General features: G+C 44.4%; 1 protein-coding gene and 1 long non-coding RNA gene across 2 annotated transcripts in view; one reads left to right on the top strand and one right to left on the bottom strand.

Annotated features, from left to right (window-relative positions):
- The window catches only part of DTNBP1 (dystrobrevin binding protein 1), a 202,832-nt gene that overhangs the window by 60,306 nt on the left and 128,980 nt on the right, over window positions 1–13,546 (top strand). The gene's annotated exons all lie outside the window — the stretch shown is intronic.
- The window catches only part of LOC132017620 (uncharacterized), an 11,153-nt gene continuing 3,380 nt past the window's right edge, over window positions 5,774–13,546 (bottom strand). The window contains exons 2-3 of the long non-coding RNA XR_009404345.1: window positions 8,779–8,838; window positions 5,774–6,397 (exon numbers count right to left, since the gene is read on the bottom strand). This is a non-coding gene — a long non-coding RNA (uncharacterized LOC132017620). The remainder of the gene's footprint in view (window positions 6,398–8,778; window positions 8,839–13,546) is intronic.

Raw genomic sequence — 13,546 nt, 5'->3', positions numbered from 1 at the left:
CCACTAAAGTGGACTTAGAAGAAATGTGAAAGGATCTCTGGTAAGCAAAAAAGAAGAGGTCATAACTAGAAATAAGAAAATGTATCAAAGAAAAAAAAACACCTCAGTGGTAAAGGCAAATGTGCAGTAAAGGCAGTGGATCAGACACTTAAACAACCAGCATAAAGGTTAAAAGACAAAAATAGTAAAATAAAATATAAGTACAATGAGTAGTTAGGGATACACAAAATAGAAATGTAAAATATGACATCAAAAACGTATAACATGGTAGGTGAGGTGGAGTGAAAAGGTAGTGCTTTTAGAATGCATTCAAACTTACGCAACTATCGGCTTAAAGTAAACTGCTGTGTACACAAGTCAATATATATGAACCCAATGGTAACCACAAACTAAAAACCTACAATAGGTCTACCAAAAATAAAGAGAAAGGAACCCAAGCATAACACTAAAGAAAAATATCAAACTACAGGGAGGAGACCAGGAGAAGCAGAAAGGAACAGAAAAGAACTATAGAAACAACCAGAAAACAATTAACAAAATGGTAATAAGTCCATATCTATGAATAATTACTTTATTTGTAAATGGCCTAAGTGTGTCAATCAAAAGACATAGGGTGGCTAAATGGGTAAAAAAACAAGACTCATTTATATGGTGCCCATAAGAAACTCACTTCAGATCTGCAAAGACACACAGACTAAAGTGAAGAGATGGAAAAAGATATTCCATGCAAATGGAAGCAGAGACAAAGGTGGAATAATAACACCTGTATCACACCAAATAGACTTTAAAACAATGACTTTAACAAACGACAAAGAATAGCATTACATGGGGTGCCTGGGTGGCTCAGTGGGTTAAGCCTCTGCCCTCGGATCAGGTAATGATTCCAGAGTCCTGGGATCAAGCCCCATATCAGACTCTCTGCTCAGCAGGGAGCCTGCTTCCCCCTCCCTCTCTGGCTGCCTCTCTGCCTACCTGTGATCTCTCTCTCACTGTCAAATAAATAAAATCTTCAAAAAAAAAAAAATAGCATTACATAATGATAAAGTGATCAATCCAATAAGAGCATGTAACATTAGTAAATATTTATGCTCCCCAAATAGGAGCACCTAAATATATAAAGCAAACATAAACAGACATAAAGGGAGAAATTGACAGTAATTCAGTAATAGTAAAGGACTTTAATTCCCCACCAACATCAATGGGTAGGTCATCCAGAGAGAAAACCAATAAGAAAACATTAGTCTTAAATAACCAAAGAGACCAGATAAACTTAAGAGATTATACAGAATAATACACCAAAAAAACTGCAGAAAACACATTTTTTTTTTTTTCCTGAAAAGCACATGGAACATTCGATAGGATAGATAACATATTAGGCCATGAAACAAGTTTCAATGAATTTAGGAAGATTGAAATTATATCAAGTATCTTTTCTGACCACATGGTAGAAGACTAGAAATCAATTACAAGAAGAAAGCTGTGGGAGGCCTGGGTGGCTGAGTGGGTTAAAGCCTCTGCCATCGGCTCAGGTCATGATCCCAGGGTTCTGGGATCGAGTCCCACGTCAGGCTGTCTTCTCAGTGGGGAGCCTGCTTCCTCCTCTGTCTCTCTGTCTGCCTCTCCGCCTACTTGTGATCTCTGTCTGTCAAATAAATAAAATAAAGTAAAATCTTTTTTTTTTAATTTTTTTTTTAAAGATTTTATTTATTTATTTGTCAGAGAGAGAGCGAGCGAGAGCAAGCACAGGCAGACAGAGTGGAAGGCAGAGTCAGAGGGAGAAGCAGGCTCCCTGCGGAGCAAGGAGCCCGATGTGGGACTCGATCCCAGGACGCTGGGATCATGACCTGAGCCGGAGGCAGCTGCTTAACCAACTGAGCCACCCAGGCGTCCCTAAAGTAAAATCTTAAAAAAAAAAAAGATTTTAAAAAAAGAAGAAGAAAGCGGAATACACACACTTATACACACATACACAAACACAAACACGTGGGACCTAAATAGCACGTTACTGAATAACTAATGAGTCAGTGAAGAAATCAAAGAGAAAATACCTTGAGAAAATACCAAAGAGAAAATACCTTGAGACAAAAAAAAAAAAAATACCTTGAGACAAATGAAAATGGAAACACAATTTTCTAAAATCTATATACAACAAAAGCAATTCTAAGAGGGAAGTCCATAACAATACAGAACTGGCTCCAGGAACAATAAAATCTCAAAACCTAAATTTGTTATCCCAAATAAACAATCTAACCTTATACCTAAGGAAATTAAAAAGAGAACAAATGAAGCCCAAAGTTAATAGAAGGAAGGAAATAATGAAGATCAGAGCATAGATAAATGAAATAGACTTAAAAAAACACAAGAGAAAAAAATTATTGAAACTAAGAGCTTGTTCTTTGAAAAGATAAACAAAAGTGATAAACCTCTAGCCAGACTCATCAACAAAAAAAGAGAGAGTGACCAAATAAATCAGAAATGAAAGAGAAGTTACACCTGACAACAAAGAAATACAAAGGATCATAAGAGACTATTAGGAAAAATTGTACACCAAAAATCAGAAAACCTAAAAGAAACGGATAAATTTTTGGAAACACACAACCATTCCAGACTGAATCATGAATCATGAAGAAATGAAGTAATCTCTACACCCAATGTGGGACTCAAACTCATGGCTCTAAGATCAAGAGTTTGGGAGTCTTCTGACTGAGCCAGCCAGGTGCCCCTACTTTATAGTTAATTTTGATGAAGAACAGACAATTTAAGTATGACCGACAGCCTCCTACATTAAGCCAGCAAAGTTCAGTATGAAATCATCCAGTCCCTTCTTTCTGGGAGAGGCAGTATAACCCTCAAATCGGACTACCTGAATTTGGCTCTTGACTTCACCCTACACGGTCTCTCAGAGCTTGAGCAGCTTTGCATCCCAGTGTTTCCAAACGAATCTTGTATCCCAGCATTGGCCTGTAACTGCAGTAAGACACACTGGGCAGGAAACACCTTCAGCTCACTCGGAAGTTCCAGGCAGTTGACAGGAGTTTCAAAAGGTCCAGGTAATGAGCTTTGTAGTGTGACTACACTGAACAAGTGGGAGATTGCTGGCAAGCATAGTTGTAGACGCGGGCTAAGGAAACTTTCACTTATTTGGATTTGAGTCATCTCCCAAGCATTTTGTCTTCAGCTTCATGGGGAAATGATGCACAACAGGACCTTACTTGGCCTTAACTTTTTCAGTTTATTTTCTTATACTGCTAGGAATTTAACTAATGACAGATTCAGTTGTGTGAACAAATAAAACCAAAGCTCTGCAGACAAATGCAATAAAATCTGCTAAGTGATTCCAGGAAGCCTGGCTGGCTAGAAAGGAGTGGAATGTGCAGAGACTGATTTTAAGACAGGTGGGAGGAGATGATAGACCCTTCTACCATTCACGGGGAAGAAGGCAAACCAGGCTCCACTGGTCTTCCATCAAACGCTTAGAAACCAAACAACAGAAGCACCAAAAAGGCCCAAAGCCTTTCTAGGGCTGACTGTGGGATTGGGGTATTAGGATAAGTTTTGGGGTAGGAGGGAGCTCCTTCAGTGGAATAAGTAGCATGTCATCCTTTGGAGGTCTTATCCCCACATTCATGGTACTGATGGGGAGGCCGGGGCTGTCATCAGGCAGGTGTTTTGTGTCAAGCACCAGAAACCCGTTATTGAATGGAAAGGAAGGAAGGAAACTGGGGTACAGAAGGAAAATGGAGAAAGGCAGCTTCAAAATGGACATGCCCCGGCATCTCCAAAGACCTCAGTAGCAGACATTACTAAATGGTCTTACCTGGACATCCCCACTGGAAAGGATGAACCATTCCAACTCTTCTTAGTCTTTTTGTGCCTAAGTTGAAAGAGGAGGACAGCAGTTGGCCTGTGCAGGGTTGGTTTGCCCAGCCATTGGCTACAGACAGGATGACCAATATGATTGAAAAGCCCATTCAATACATCCAACAGGAGAGGGGTAATTCCTCCAAATGAGTGAGTGCTTTTGCCCAAGGAAACTAAAGGAAGGTAGACTGCCCAGAGCAATTCGGATCTGTTACAAAGGTCAATATCACCATGCAGGATTCATTTCCCAGTGGGAAAATGAATGGTCCTGCCTCATTGAGGCAGAATAATCAGGCACAGGGGGGCGACAGACAGCCCCACACTGCTGTTCTGCGGGTGGTGACTTGTTTTGTCTCATGAGGCTAGGAGTTGAAAAAAAGGATAATTACAGTCTGAGGCAAGCTCTCAGAAAAACAGATCTATTATTATCTCGTGTCCCATTTGATCCTCCAAACTTCTATTGCCAGGTGAAATCCCGAACACAGAAGCAGTCTTTTCCAAAGACCTACGCACTTACGGAAAGGAAAAGACTACTAGAAAATCAGATGTTAGTTAGGACGAATTAATTGTTTGCTTTTCTGTTCATCTTGGTGAGGGACTAGGGTTTGAGTAAAGAGATGGAGAAGGAGGTGGGTGGTTTTGGGTGCCCTAGAGAAGTTGGGGCTGACCCAGGAGAAGCGTACGTGTTTAGGACAAATGAAGGTCCAGATCCCTGGAGAAAGGGGGTTCTGCAGTGGAGGAGGGCAGTCAGGGCTGGCATTGGCATTGGACCCTGGAAAAGGGGAGGAGCACTTCTTTCTCTTCCTCTCCCCAGACGATGTGGCTCCCACTCCCAGTCTCGGAACTCAGGCTTCTGTTCTCATGTGGCCACACTGAGGGTTAAACCACCTTCTGCGGAAAAGTCTTTGCAACCAAGTCACCACTTATAACTTTGTGATTGGGGAAGACATGCATCTTGGGTTTCTAAGCACTGACTTAGAAACTTCTGGAGCTCAGCTTTTTCATAGATTGGGCACTGTCTATAATATGTCATTTATACTCTGTGATTTTGTTGGTGGGATTTACTCTGAGCCATCCGGCCCAGGGAGTTGCATCATCAAGCAAACATTTCTCTCTCACGCATGTAATTTGGTTAAGCCCTTAATGATGCACGATGGCTTTTATCATGTCTGCCTCGGTGGCTTTATTTAGTCTGACTGATTAACCAGCTCAAATCCTGTGCCTCTGCAGAGTACAGAGATAAACAAGGGTTTAACAAACTCAAGGGGACTGTACAGGCAATCTCCTGGGCGGCAGTGAGAGACGGGGGGAGCTTCTCAGAGTGCTGTTCGGGGCAAGAGCACGTCAGTGACCTGAGGCTAAGAGGGAAAGAGAGGTTTGATTACCCAGGTTGGACAGGGGATGTGGGAGGGGGACCCGGGCTCTCTGCAGACCATTGTATTGGAGCCTAGTTAAGGGAAACATCTTTCCTCTTTCCCTTGGTCAATCCTCCCACTCCCCAGCCTGCCCAGGAGAACATAAAACCACAAGAGGGAGGAAGAACAAAAGCCAGAGCACACACTGGTCCTGACCTCATCCATCTTCCTCTCCAGGAGGCTCCACTGAGCCTTGGCCTGCCCTGCATCTCAGGGCAACAATGGACCAACCTCCTTTGGTGGGGGAGTGGGAGGGGGGTGCGGAGGTTAAGAGTGCTGGAAATTGCAGTTTTGTGAAAAAATGACTGATGTGTTATTTTAACTGCTATAACTTCAGCTTTCTTTTCAATAGAATATATTTAGCATAAACCATTGTAGTTTTGCATTTCTACTATTGAGATTGTGGGCAGGAAGCCTTTAATTAGTATTTGTTTTCTTTTCCAAAAATAGTGTTCCAAGGACATTTGTATCAGGTCAGATTTCCAAGGGAAAGCCGGCCAATTTTCTAGAAGTTTTCAAAGGGCAAATAGTGCCCCCAACAGAGATTGTGCTATTCCATGTTCATTAATGGGGGCCAAGTCTGATGGGGAAGAGCAGTGGCATGTCTGGACACACCCCCTACCCCCCAGACAGTAGACATGAAGACAAGGCACAGGTAGGACAAGGGGAATTTATTGGCATTTAACCAAATTCTGATTGATTAAAGTCACAGCTTGACCCTGATCTTCACTTCCACTCCCATTCCAGCCCCAAGCTATTTTTAGGGCAAAGAACTTGAGACTTTACATCAGAGGTTAAATTTAGTGATGACTGTGAAATGGGGAGTTAATGGAAACTCTCTTCCCACTTGAGCACATCATCAGGTTTGGGTCAAATGCATCTGCGTCGAATGCAAAAAGCCATAAAGAAATGACAATGAAAAGAGGGGGAAAAGGTCCAGTTTGAAGGCTGGATCTGATCCTTGGCTGAATTCCATTTGGCTTGTGAGATGAGTTCCCAGATCTGATTTGATTGAGGGCTGCAGTCGTGAAAATGCAATAAGGTATTACATTTAGTAGTGATGCTCTCCGTTGAAAGATGAAGACAGGATGGTTTATGGTCCCTTAAGAGTACACAAGACACTTTAAAAAGAGAGCAAATAATCAGTATGGCCCATGTTTCCCAGACTGTGCCCCGTGGGAGTACATACAAGGGGGTATGGGGACAGTGACACATTTCTGACCTACCACTCCCTCAAGGCTAGACACCAAGATGCCAGGAGATCCTGCTTCATGAACCTGGGGTAAAATTATTATATGTCAGCCTCCAAACTCCACCTGACACTTGAAAGGCTTTCTTCTCTCTGTACGGGCCTCCCTCTCATAATAAAGCAAAGAACTCAGAGATTGTCTTCGTTCAAGGAGCTAGACTTGCTTTATTTGGCTAGAGTCGAAATTCAGGTTCACCCCCACGAGGCTAGAGGATGACTATTACTGGATACAGCTTATTCTGTGCTAAAATCATTCTGGGCTCCCAGTGAAAGCATCTCTGTGATTTAGGTCTGTTACATACATGCACACACTGACTCACACACAACCATTTCCCACCAACCCTTTCCCCACAAACCCTGCTGTACCCAGATTAGCCCTTCACCAATAGGACTGGGGCCATGCTATGGGCCCAGGTGACCAGTACAAACCTCTCTTCCCCAGCTTCCTCCCCCTCCCTTTCCACCAAGATGACTTCCCCTTGGGTCCCTCTAGTCCACAGTCTTTCTGTCCCCTGACCTCTGTGAGACCACCTTGACCTGTCTGAGATGTTTCATCATGTTGGGTGGCTCCCAAAGGGAAGGGATTAGCGTCCTTCTGTCCCTTCGGCAGGCTCCATGGACTGTTTGCAGTTCTGTGCATCTCCTCACCTCCCCAAATATTGTATTTCAACCTTCCTTGGGAGCCAGCTGATGCCGATTTGCATTCATCTGCACTCATTTGCATAACCAAATGGGGCTGCATTAATGCTTCCTCCTTGAAGACCTGCTCCACAATGACCATTGTCCCCACTGTTTGGACCCTGTTCTGTGTTCCTCCTAGTCAAACAATCACAGATCCTTTAGAAGTATAACTGACTCCAGGGACGCCTGGGTGGCTCAGTTGGTTAAGACCTGCCTTCAGCTTAGGTCATGATCCCAGTGTCCTGGGATCGAGTCCCACATTGGTCTCCTTGCTTGGCAAGGAGCCTGCTTCTCCCTCTGCCTCTGCCTGCCTCTCTGTCTGCCTGTGCTTGCTCTCTCTCTCTCCCTCTATCCCTGGCAAATAAATAAATAAAATCTTTAAAAAAAAAAAAAAAAAAGAAGAAGAAGAAGAAGAAGAATAACTGACTCCAGAAATCCTTCCTCAGAGTGTGAGCTGAGTGAAAGTCAGATGGGCTTTGGGACTATTTCCTGAGGCTGGGGGCTCCAGAAACGTTTTTTCTACGGGTAAATATCAGTAGGCTGTGTGTGACTGCCCAGATCCCAGTGCCATGTAGGGAACTCAAAATGCGGGTTGTCCTCCTGCAGTCATACAGGCGTGCCTTAATCCTCTGAGTTTGAGGAAGTGACGCTGGGGATGGCCTGGAGGTGACCCCACTGTCTGTGACTACAGGCAGAAGCAGGGCGCTTTGGTTTGGTCAATAGGATGGACGGATTCCCCAGCCTGAGCCTACCTCCTCTCCTTCTTCACCACTAGAGTCAAGGCTCCACACCCCACCCAGGTCTCTGATTCACATTGACATGGGAAAACCTCTTGGGCCCATAAGGGAAGTCTCCTCCTCCCTTACCGGAGTCTCTGCTGCAGGATCCCAGCCGGGGGCCGCATAACCCTCTCTTGCTCCCTTCCAGATGGCAGAGCGCAAAGGCGTCTTGCGTGGGCGAGGCCCGCCCCTCCCCCGCTCTGCCCCTAACACTGGTGGGCTCTGGGTCTTCTCTAGTCCCTCCTTCTAGGGTCTTGCCAGGCTAGAAGGGGTTCCCCTGCTGTGGTGGAACCATGGAGAACTGCACCATCAGGCTGCTTGGCTCAGCTCCCTCCGCTGCCATATAACCAGCTGCCTTTTTTTTTTTTTTCCAAAGATTTTATTTATTTAGTTGATGGAGAGAGAGATCACAAGTAGGCAGAGAGGCAGGCAGAGAGAGAGGAGGAAGCAGGCTCCCTGTGGAGCAGAGAGCCCGATGTGGGTCTTGATCCTAGGACCCTGGGATCATGACCTGAGCCGAAGGCAGAGGCTTTAACCCACTGAGCCACCCAGGCGCCCTAACCAGGTGCGATTTGCCAGGAGCTGGCCCTGAAAGGCTGGGCCAAATGTCCAGCCTCACCAACCAAACACATGCACCTTCCAGGAATTTGCGGTGATGTCACCGGATGTAAATTTCCCAGAGGGACCCCAGTGATAGGCCTCATTTTGTGATTCCTTCTTCTAAAGCAGAGTCTAGGCTAGTCATCCTCCATCGGGGCTGTCGCAGTCACACGTAAAGCGCCAGTCCCCTCACCTCTAGATCATAAGCTCTTCCTGGGTCCGCTGCTGCCCTCTTGTCTCGGTTTCCTCATCTCTAAAATGGGCAAAAAAGGATGTGTAAGTGCTTAGAACCCTGCCTGACACAGCAAGCTCTCAGTAAACAAATGTCGTCGTCGTTATAATGATACGTTTAAGGTAATATCAGCGCCATTACTGCATCCCTGGCATGCAGTAGGACGCCTCAAGTAGGCAGGCCCTCACAGTTGTTCACTGAGTAGACGACGTTGCAGAAAACCATGAGGACTCAGGGCTTGCTGGACGGAGCGATGACTTTTGGGAAGCCAGGGGAAATAGCTACGTGGAATGTTCTCTTGGACTCCCTCCCTGCCAGGCCATCTTACTCTCTTTGTAACAACCCAGTGTCTTCTCTTCACTACAGCCTCCGGAAGGGGAGGAGTGGGGCTCCCGCTTTGGTTTTTTCCCTCCCGTGACATTTCCTGTATTTGCAAAAGTGGAAGTTTCATGAAAAGCCCTCATGGGCTAGTTCATCCTCTCTCTGTGCCATGTTTCCTCACCATTAACACCAGGTCACGAGTGGTGGCTAAGTCGGAGTGGGCCAGCACAGTCATGAGACCCTCTCAGGAGCAGGACACCAACAGTGGAGGAACAATTCAATATATTCTCCAACCTTTTATTGGCATAAAACAGGTTTTGTTTTGTTTTGTTTTTTAAGATTTACTTATTCACTATACAGTGGATAACTGAACATAACAAAATAAAGCAATAAAAAAAGATTTATTCATTTTTAGAGGGAGAGAGAGAGAGAGAGAGAGAAAGAGCACACACATGCATGTGTGGGGAGGGGCAGAGGGAGAGGGAGAGAGAGAATCCCAAGCAGACTCCCTGCTGAGCACAGAGCCAAACACAGGGCTCGACCTCATGACCCTGAGATCACAACCTGAGCAGAAATGAAGAGTCATATGCTTAACTGACTGATCTGTCTCTAAAATGGTTTATTAAGACAGCAAATACATCTTTCACTTCTACTGGTGTGTGAAAAACAAGCAGAGACAATACATGAGTTGAAACAGAGGAATCCAGTACTGGTGCGTGTGAGAACCACTTTCTTTTCTTCTCTTGAGATTCCCAGAAAATCACAAGGCAGTGTTTGAAAACTTTGTTTACTGTGTATAAACCTCTAAATGGAAGCAACACAAGCAAAAGGTTACCAGGTACACACTGGATACATTGTCTCTAATTTAGCTTATATAGCTAAATTTATATAGCTAATTTATTATTAATAATATTATATAGCTAAATTTATATAGCTAATTTAGCTTATATAGGCTTATTTCCTCTTGAATGGGTCTAGGAAACAGCCTCCTCATAGTCCCCTTTTAGGACACAATTAAAAAAAAGATAGAGAGAGAGGCCAAAGCAGTTCTTGCCCCTGTTTTTTTTTTTTTTTTTTTTTTAAGATTTTATTTATTTACTTGACAGGCAGAGACCACAAGTATGCAGAGAGTCAGGCAGAGAGAGGAGGAAGCAGGCTCCCCGCCGAGCAGAGAGCCCGATGCAGGGCTCCATCCCAGGACCCTGGGATCACGACCCGAGCCGAAGGCAGAGGCTTTAACCCACTGAGCCACCCAGACGCCCCTCTTGCCCCTGTTTTTTTATCGTTTGACCTGTAATCTGGCCCCAGTAGCCAGGGTTGGGAACGGGTGCTGGGGCTCCGGGCACATCTAGCCTGAGTCAGGCAGGTTGGTTCGGGATATTTGTCTGTCCGAGGCATTCTCTGTTAAAAGAGAGATCAGTGAAGGCTTTTAGAGCTTTTTTCTTGTCCCTGGGGAGGGGGCAGTCAGTGGCAATGGCAGAAACCAGGACACAGAGAGAAAGAGATGGAGAAAGCCGAGCCACCAGGTGGCAAGTATCATACGGGAGAGCGGAGATTAGAAAGAGTGTAAAATGGAAGCGGAGGGCTCATTCAGAGACAACAGGACTGGACGAGGCATCAGGAGAAGGGACAGGAGCACTTTTGCTGGAATGACAGCTCAGAGCTGCTTAAGACATCAGAGCGTTTGTTGTTTCCTGAAGGGCAGCAAGACCCTTGCAGCTCGGGCGGCCTGGCCAAGTCTCAGAGGCAGCTGGTTCCAGAGCTTTCCTCCATTGGCTGTGTGCACAGCCCTACCAAAAGACCACAGGCCTTGGGGCAGCCTGAGCACTGCCATGCTCCTGACCGATGCCCGGATGAGTGCCTCCTGTGCCCCTCACACTGTTGCCTGTGGGATCAGCCAGCCCGGAGTTGCTCAGGCCCACGCACCCAATGTTACAAACCAAAGTGATGGAACTGGTGGCTCTTTGAAGATGCTGGGAAAGGTGGGAAAGACGACCGACCGCCTACAATGCTGGAGACAGGGAGGGGCTGGGTGGATTCTGAGATCACAGGTGCCGTGCTAGCAAGAGTGTCTGCTGCCTTTCCCTGCAGAAGCTTATTAGCTCAGTATTCCTGGCACCCACCAATTGGAATCACCCAGAAGCTTTTCAAACAGCACAGATGACGAGATGGTGCCTCCGACTGATTAAATCAGAGGGTCCAGAGGTTGGGCCCGGGGAATAAGTATTTTTTAAATGCTTCTCCGGTGATTCCAAAGTGCAGCCACGGTTGAGAACCATCCGTTCAACCACATTTAAAGGACTCTTTCCAGTTACCTACTGAACTCTCTAATTATCAGCTTCCAGGGCCATGGACAATTCCTGTGGATAGAGAGGAACTCTTTGTGCACCAGAACATGATATTTGCTTTGCTCTGCAATCCTTTTCAGTTATTAGGAGCTCCCTCCTGCACACCCCCCCCCAAGCTTATAAATAAGCTGATAGTTAACTACTGGTAATAATTATCTCAATCACTTTTGTGTGTGTGTGCTAATTCTTACTAAAGTGTCAGTGTGAATTAAATTCTCCCACCCAAAGAGATTTCTACTCCATAGTGGTGCAGCTGATGTCCCTTACGAAAAATACTTTTTTCTAGGGAAGACCATTTATGTATAGGAGGATAGCACGTGGTCTCCTGTACCCTTTTAGAGCCTCTCCACTTTGATGTATGGCTTCACTTGGTGGTTTCGGAATATTTCAAAGATCATAAAGATCCAAATGCAGATGAACAAGAAAGAAGAAGCTTCCTACTCAAATGCACTGTGCAGTATCTTTTTTTCATCTGAGCAAAAAGATGAGATTAGGTGCCTGATTACACGGCGTTAGAGTGTGATACATTTTTTGAAACATAAATACAGCTGAACTGCCGGTCACTGTTCTTTCTCGCCTCTCACCTTTGCTCCTTCCTATTGGAATTCCCCTGCTGCCTCTCTCTGGCTCGGATCTCTGCGTCCCTTCTCAAAATGCCATGCTGATGTTACCTTTCCAGCTTCCATAGCTCACCTTACTCTTGGAACTATCCTCACCTCACGAGAAAGGATTAAAGCTTTTAAATGGTTTCTTCTGACCTCTTTAAACACTTAAAATTAACATATCAAAAATATTGATATCTTAGTTTGTAAAAACTTATAAATAAGTTAATATTGGCGTACTGTAGATTTACAAACCTAAGATTTCCGTAACTCACATGGCTACTGTGCCTTTCAGTTACGCCAGAGGACCGCTGCCAATAAAGTGGTGTGACATATTCTGGGTTCTATAGCTTCTTCTTTTATAGCCTCTTTTTTTTTGATTCTAATTCTACCAGATTCTCACTTCCTACTCTCTACTCGAAGAATCCATTGAGAGAGCGAACCCCTTTCCTTGGCCAGTGTCCTTGAGGAGTGCTTCTCACTTCTTATATGAATACGAATCACCTGGGAATCTTGTTAAAATTTGGATTCTGATTCAGTAGGTCTGGGTGGATCATGAGAACCTGCATTTACTACAAACTTCCACTTGACACTCAATGTTGCTGCTCTAGGGAAGCCATAGTCCAGGTTCTGTGCTTGTGCCAAATGTTTTATAACCAGAGCTTTCTCTGTGCTTTGCTAATTATCAGATCAACTCTCAACAAGTTGCTGGATTAAGATGAGGCCAGTAGCCTTTAATATTGATGTTGCTTCTCTAACTACACTTAAAAACTTTATTGTTGTTTTCATTTTGCCAATCAATCTTCCTAGCTTTCAGCTAATTATCCTAAGATCAGCACAACATGGCACATGCTTCAAACCTTGGTCCTTAATCATTCTTGCAAAACAGCATTTGTGACCATAGCCATTTTCTCTTTACATTCATTTCCTAAAACTTACTTTTGTTTCTTAATAATTGTCCTTTCTTATTAGCCCTTTTAAAACTTCCACTGATTTTTATGATTTACCAGACATGATGGGATTAAAAATGTTCGTAAAACACCTTAAAATGAGACATACACGTGTCATAGACTGATAATGCAGTGGTCAAGACAAAAATGATTGGGCACGACAAGTAAAGCCATTTCCTAGTGATGGGCAGAGTCTTTTGTTCTGATTTGGTCCTTTGTAGGAACCCATGAAATAGTAAATTGACAATTTATGAGCAGAGGTAGTTACTTAATTGAATAAAATTTTTAAAGATGTAGTATTTCTCAGTAACTGTGGCTTCCAAATCAACTAAATACTGAGGCATCTTTCTCGATAGACTTGATCATGTGATCACTTACTCAGTACCCATTTCTGGGAGGTTGGAGGAGGGCTTAGCGACAAAATCAACTAAATACTGAGGCATCTTTCTCGATAGACTTGATCATGTGATCACTTACTCAGTACCCATTTCTGGGAGGTTGGAGGAGG

This window comes from Mustela nigripes, chromosome 5, assembly GCF_022355385.1.
Source record: "Mustela nigripes isolate SB6536 chromosome 5, MUSNIG.SB6536, whole genome shotgun sequence".
Lineage (NCBI taxonomy): Eukaryota > Metazoa > Chordata > Mammalia > Carnivora > Mustelidae > Mustela > Mustela nigripes.
The sequence above is the reverse complement of the archived record's forward strand: the minus strand, read 5'-3'. Positions and strand labels throughout refer to the sequence as shown.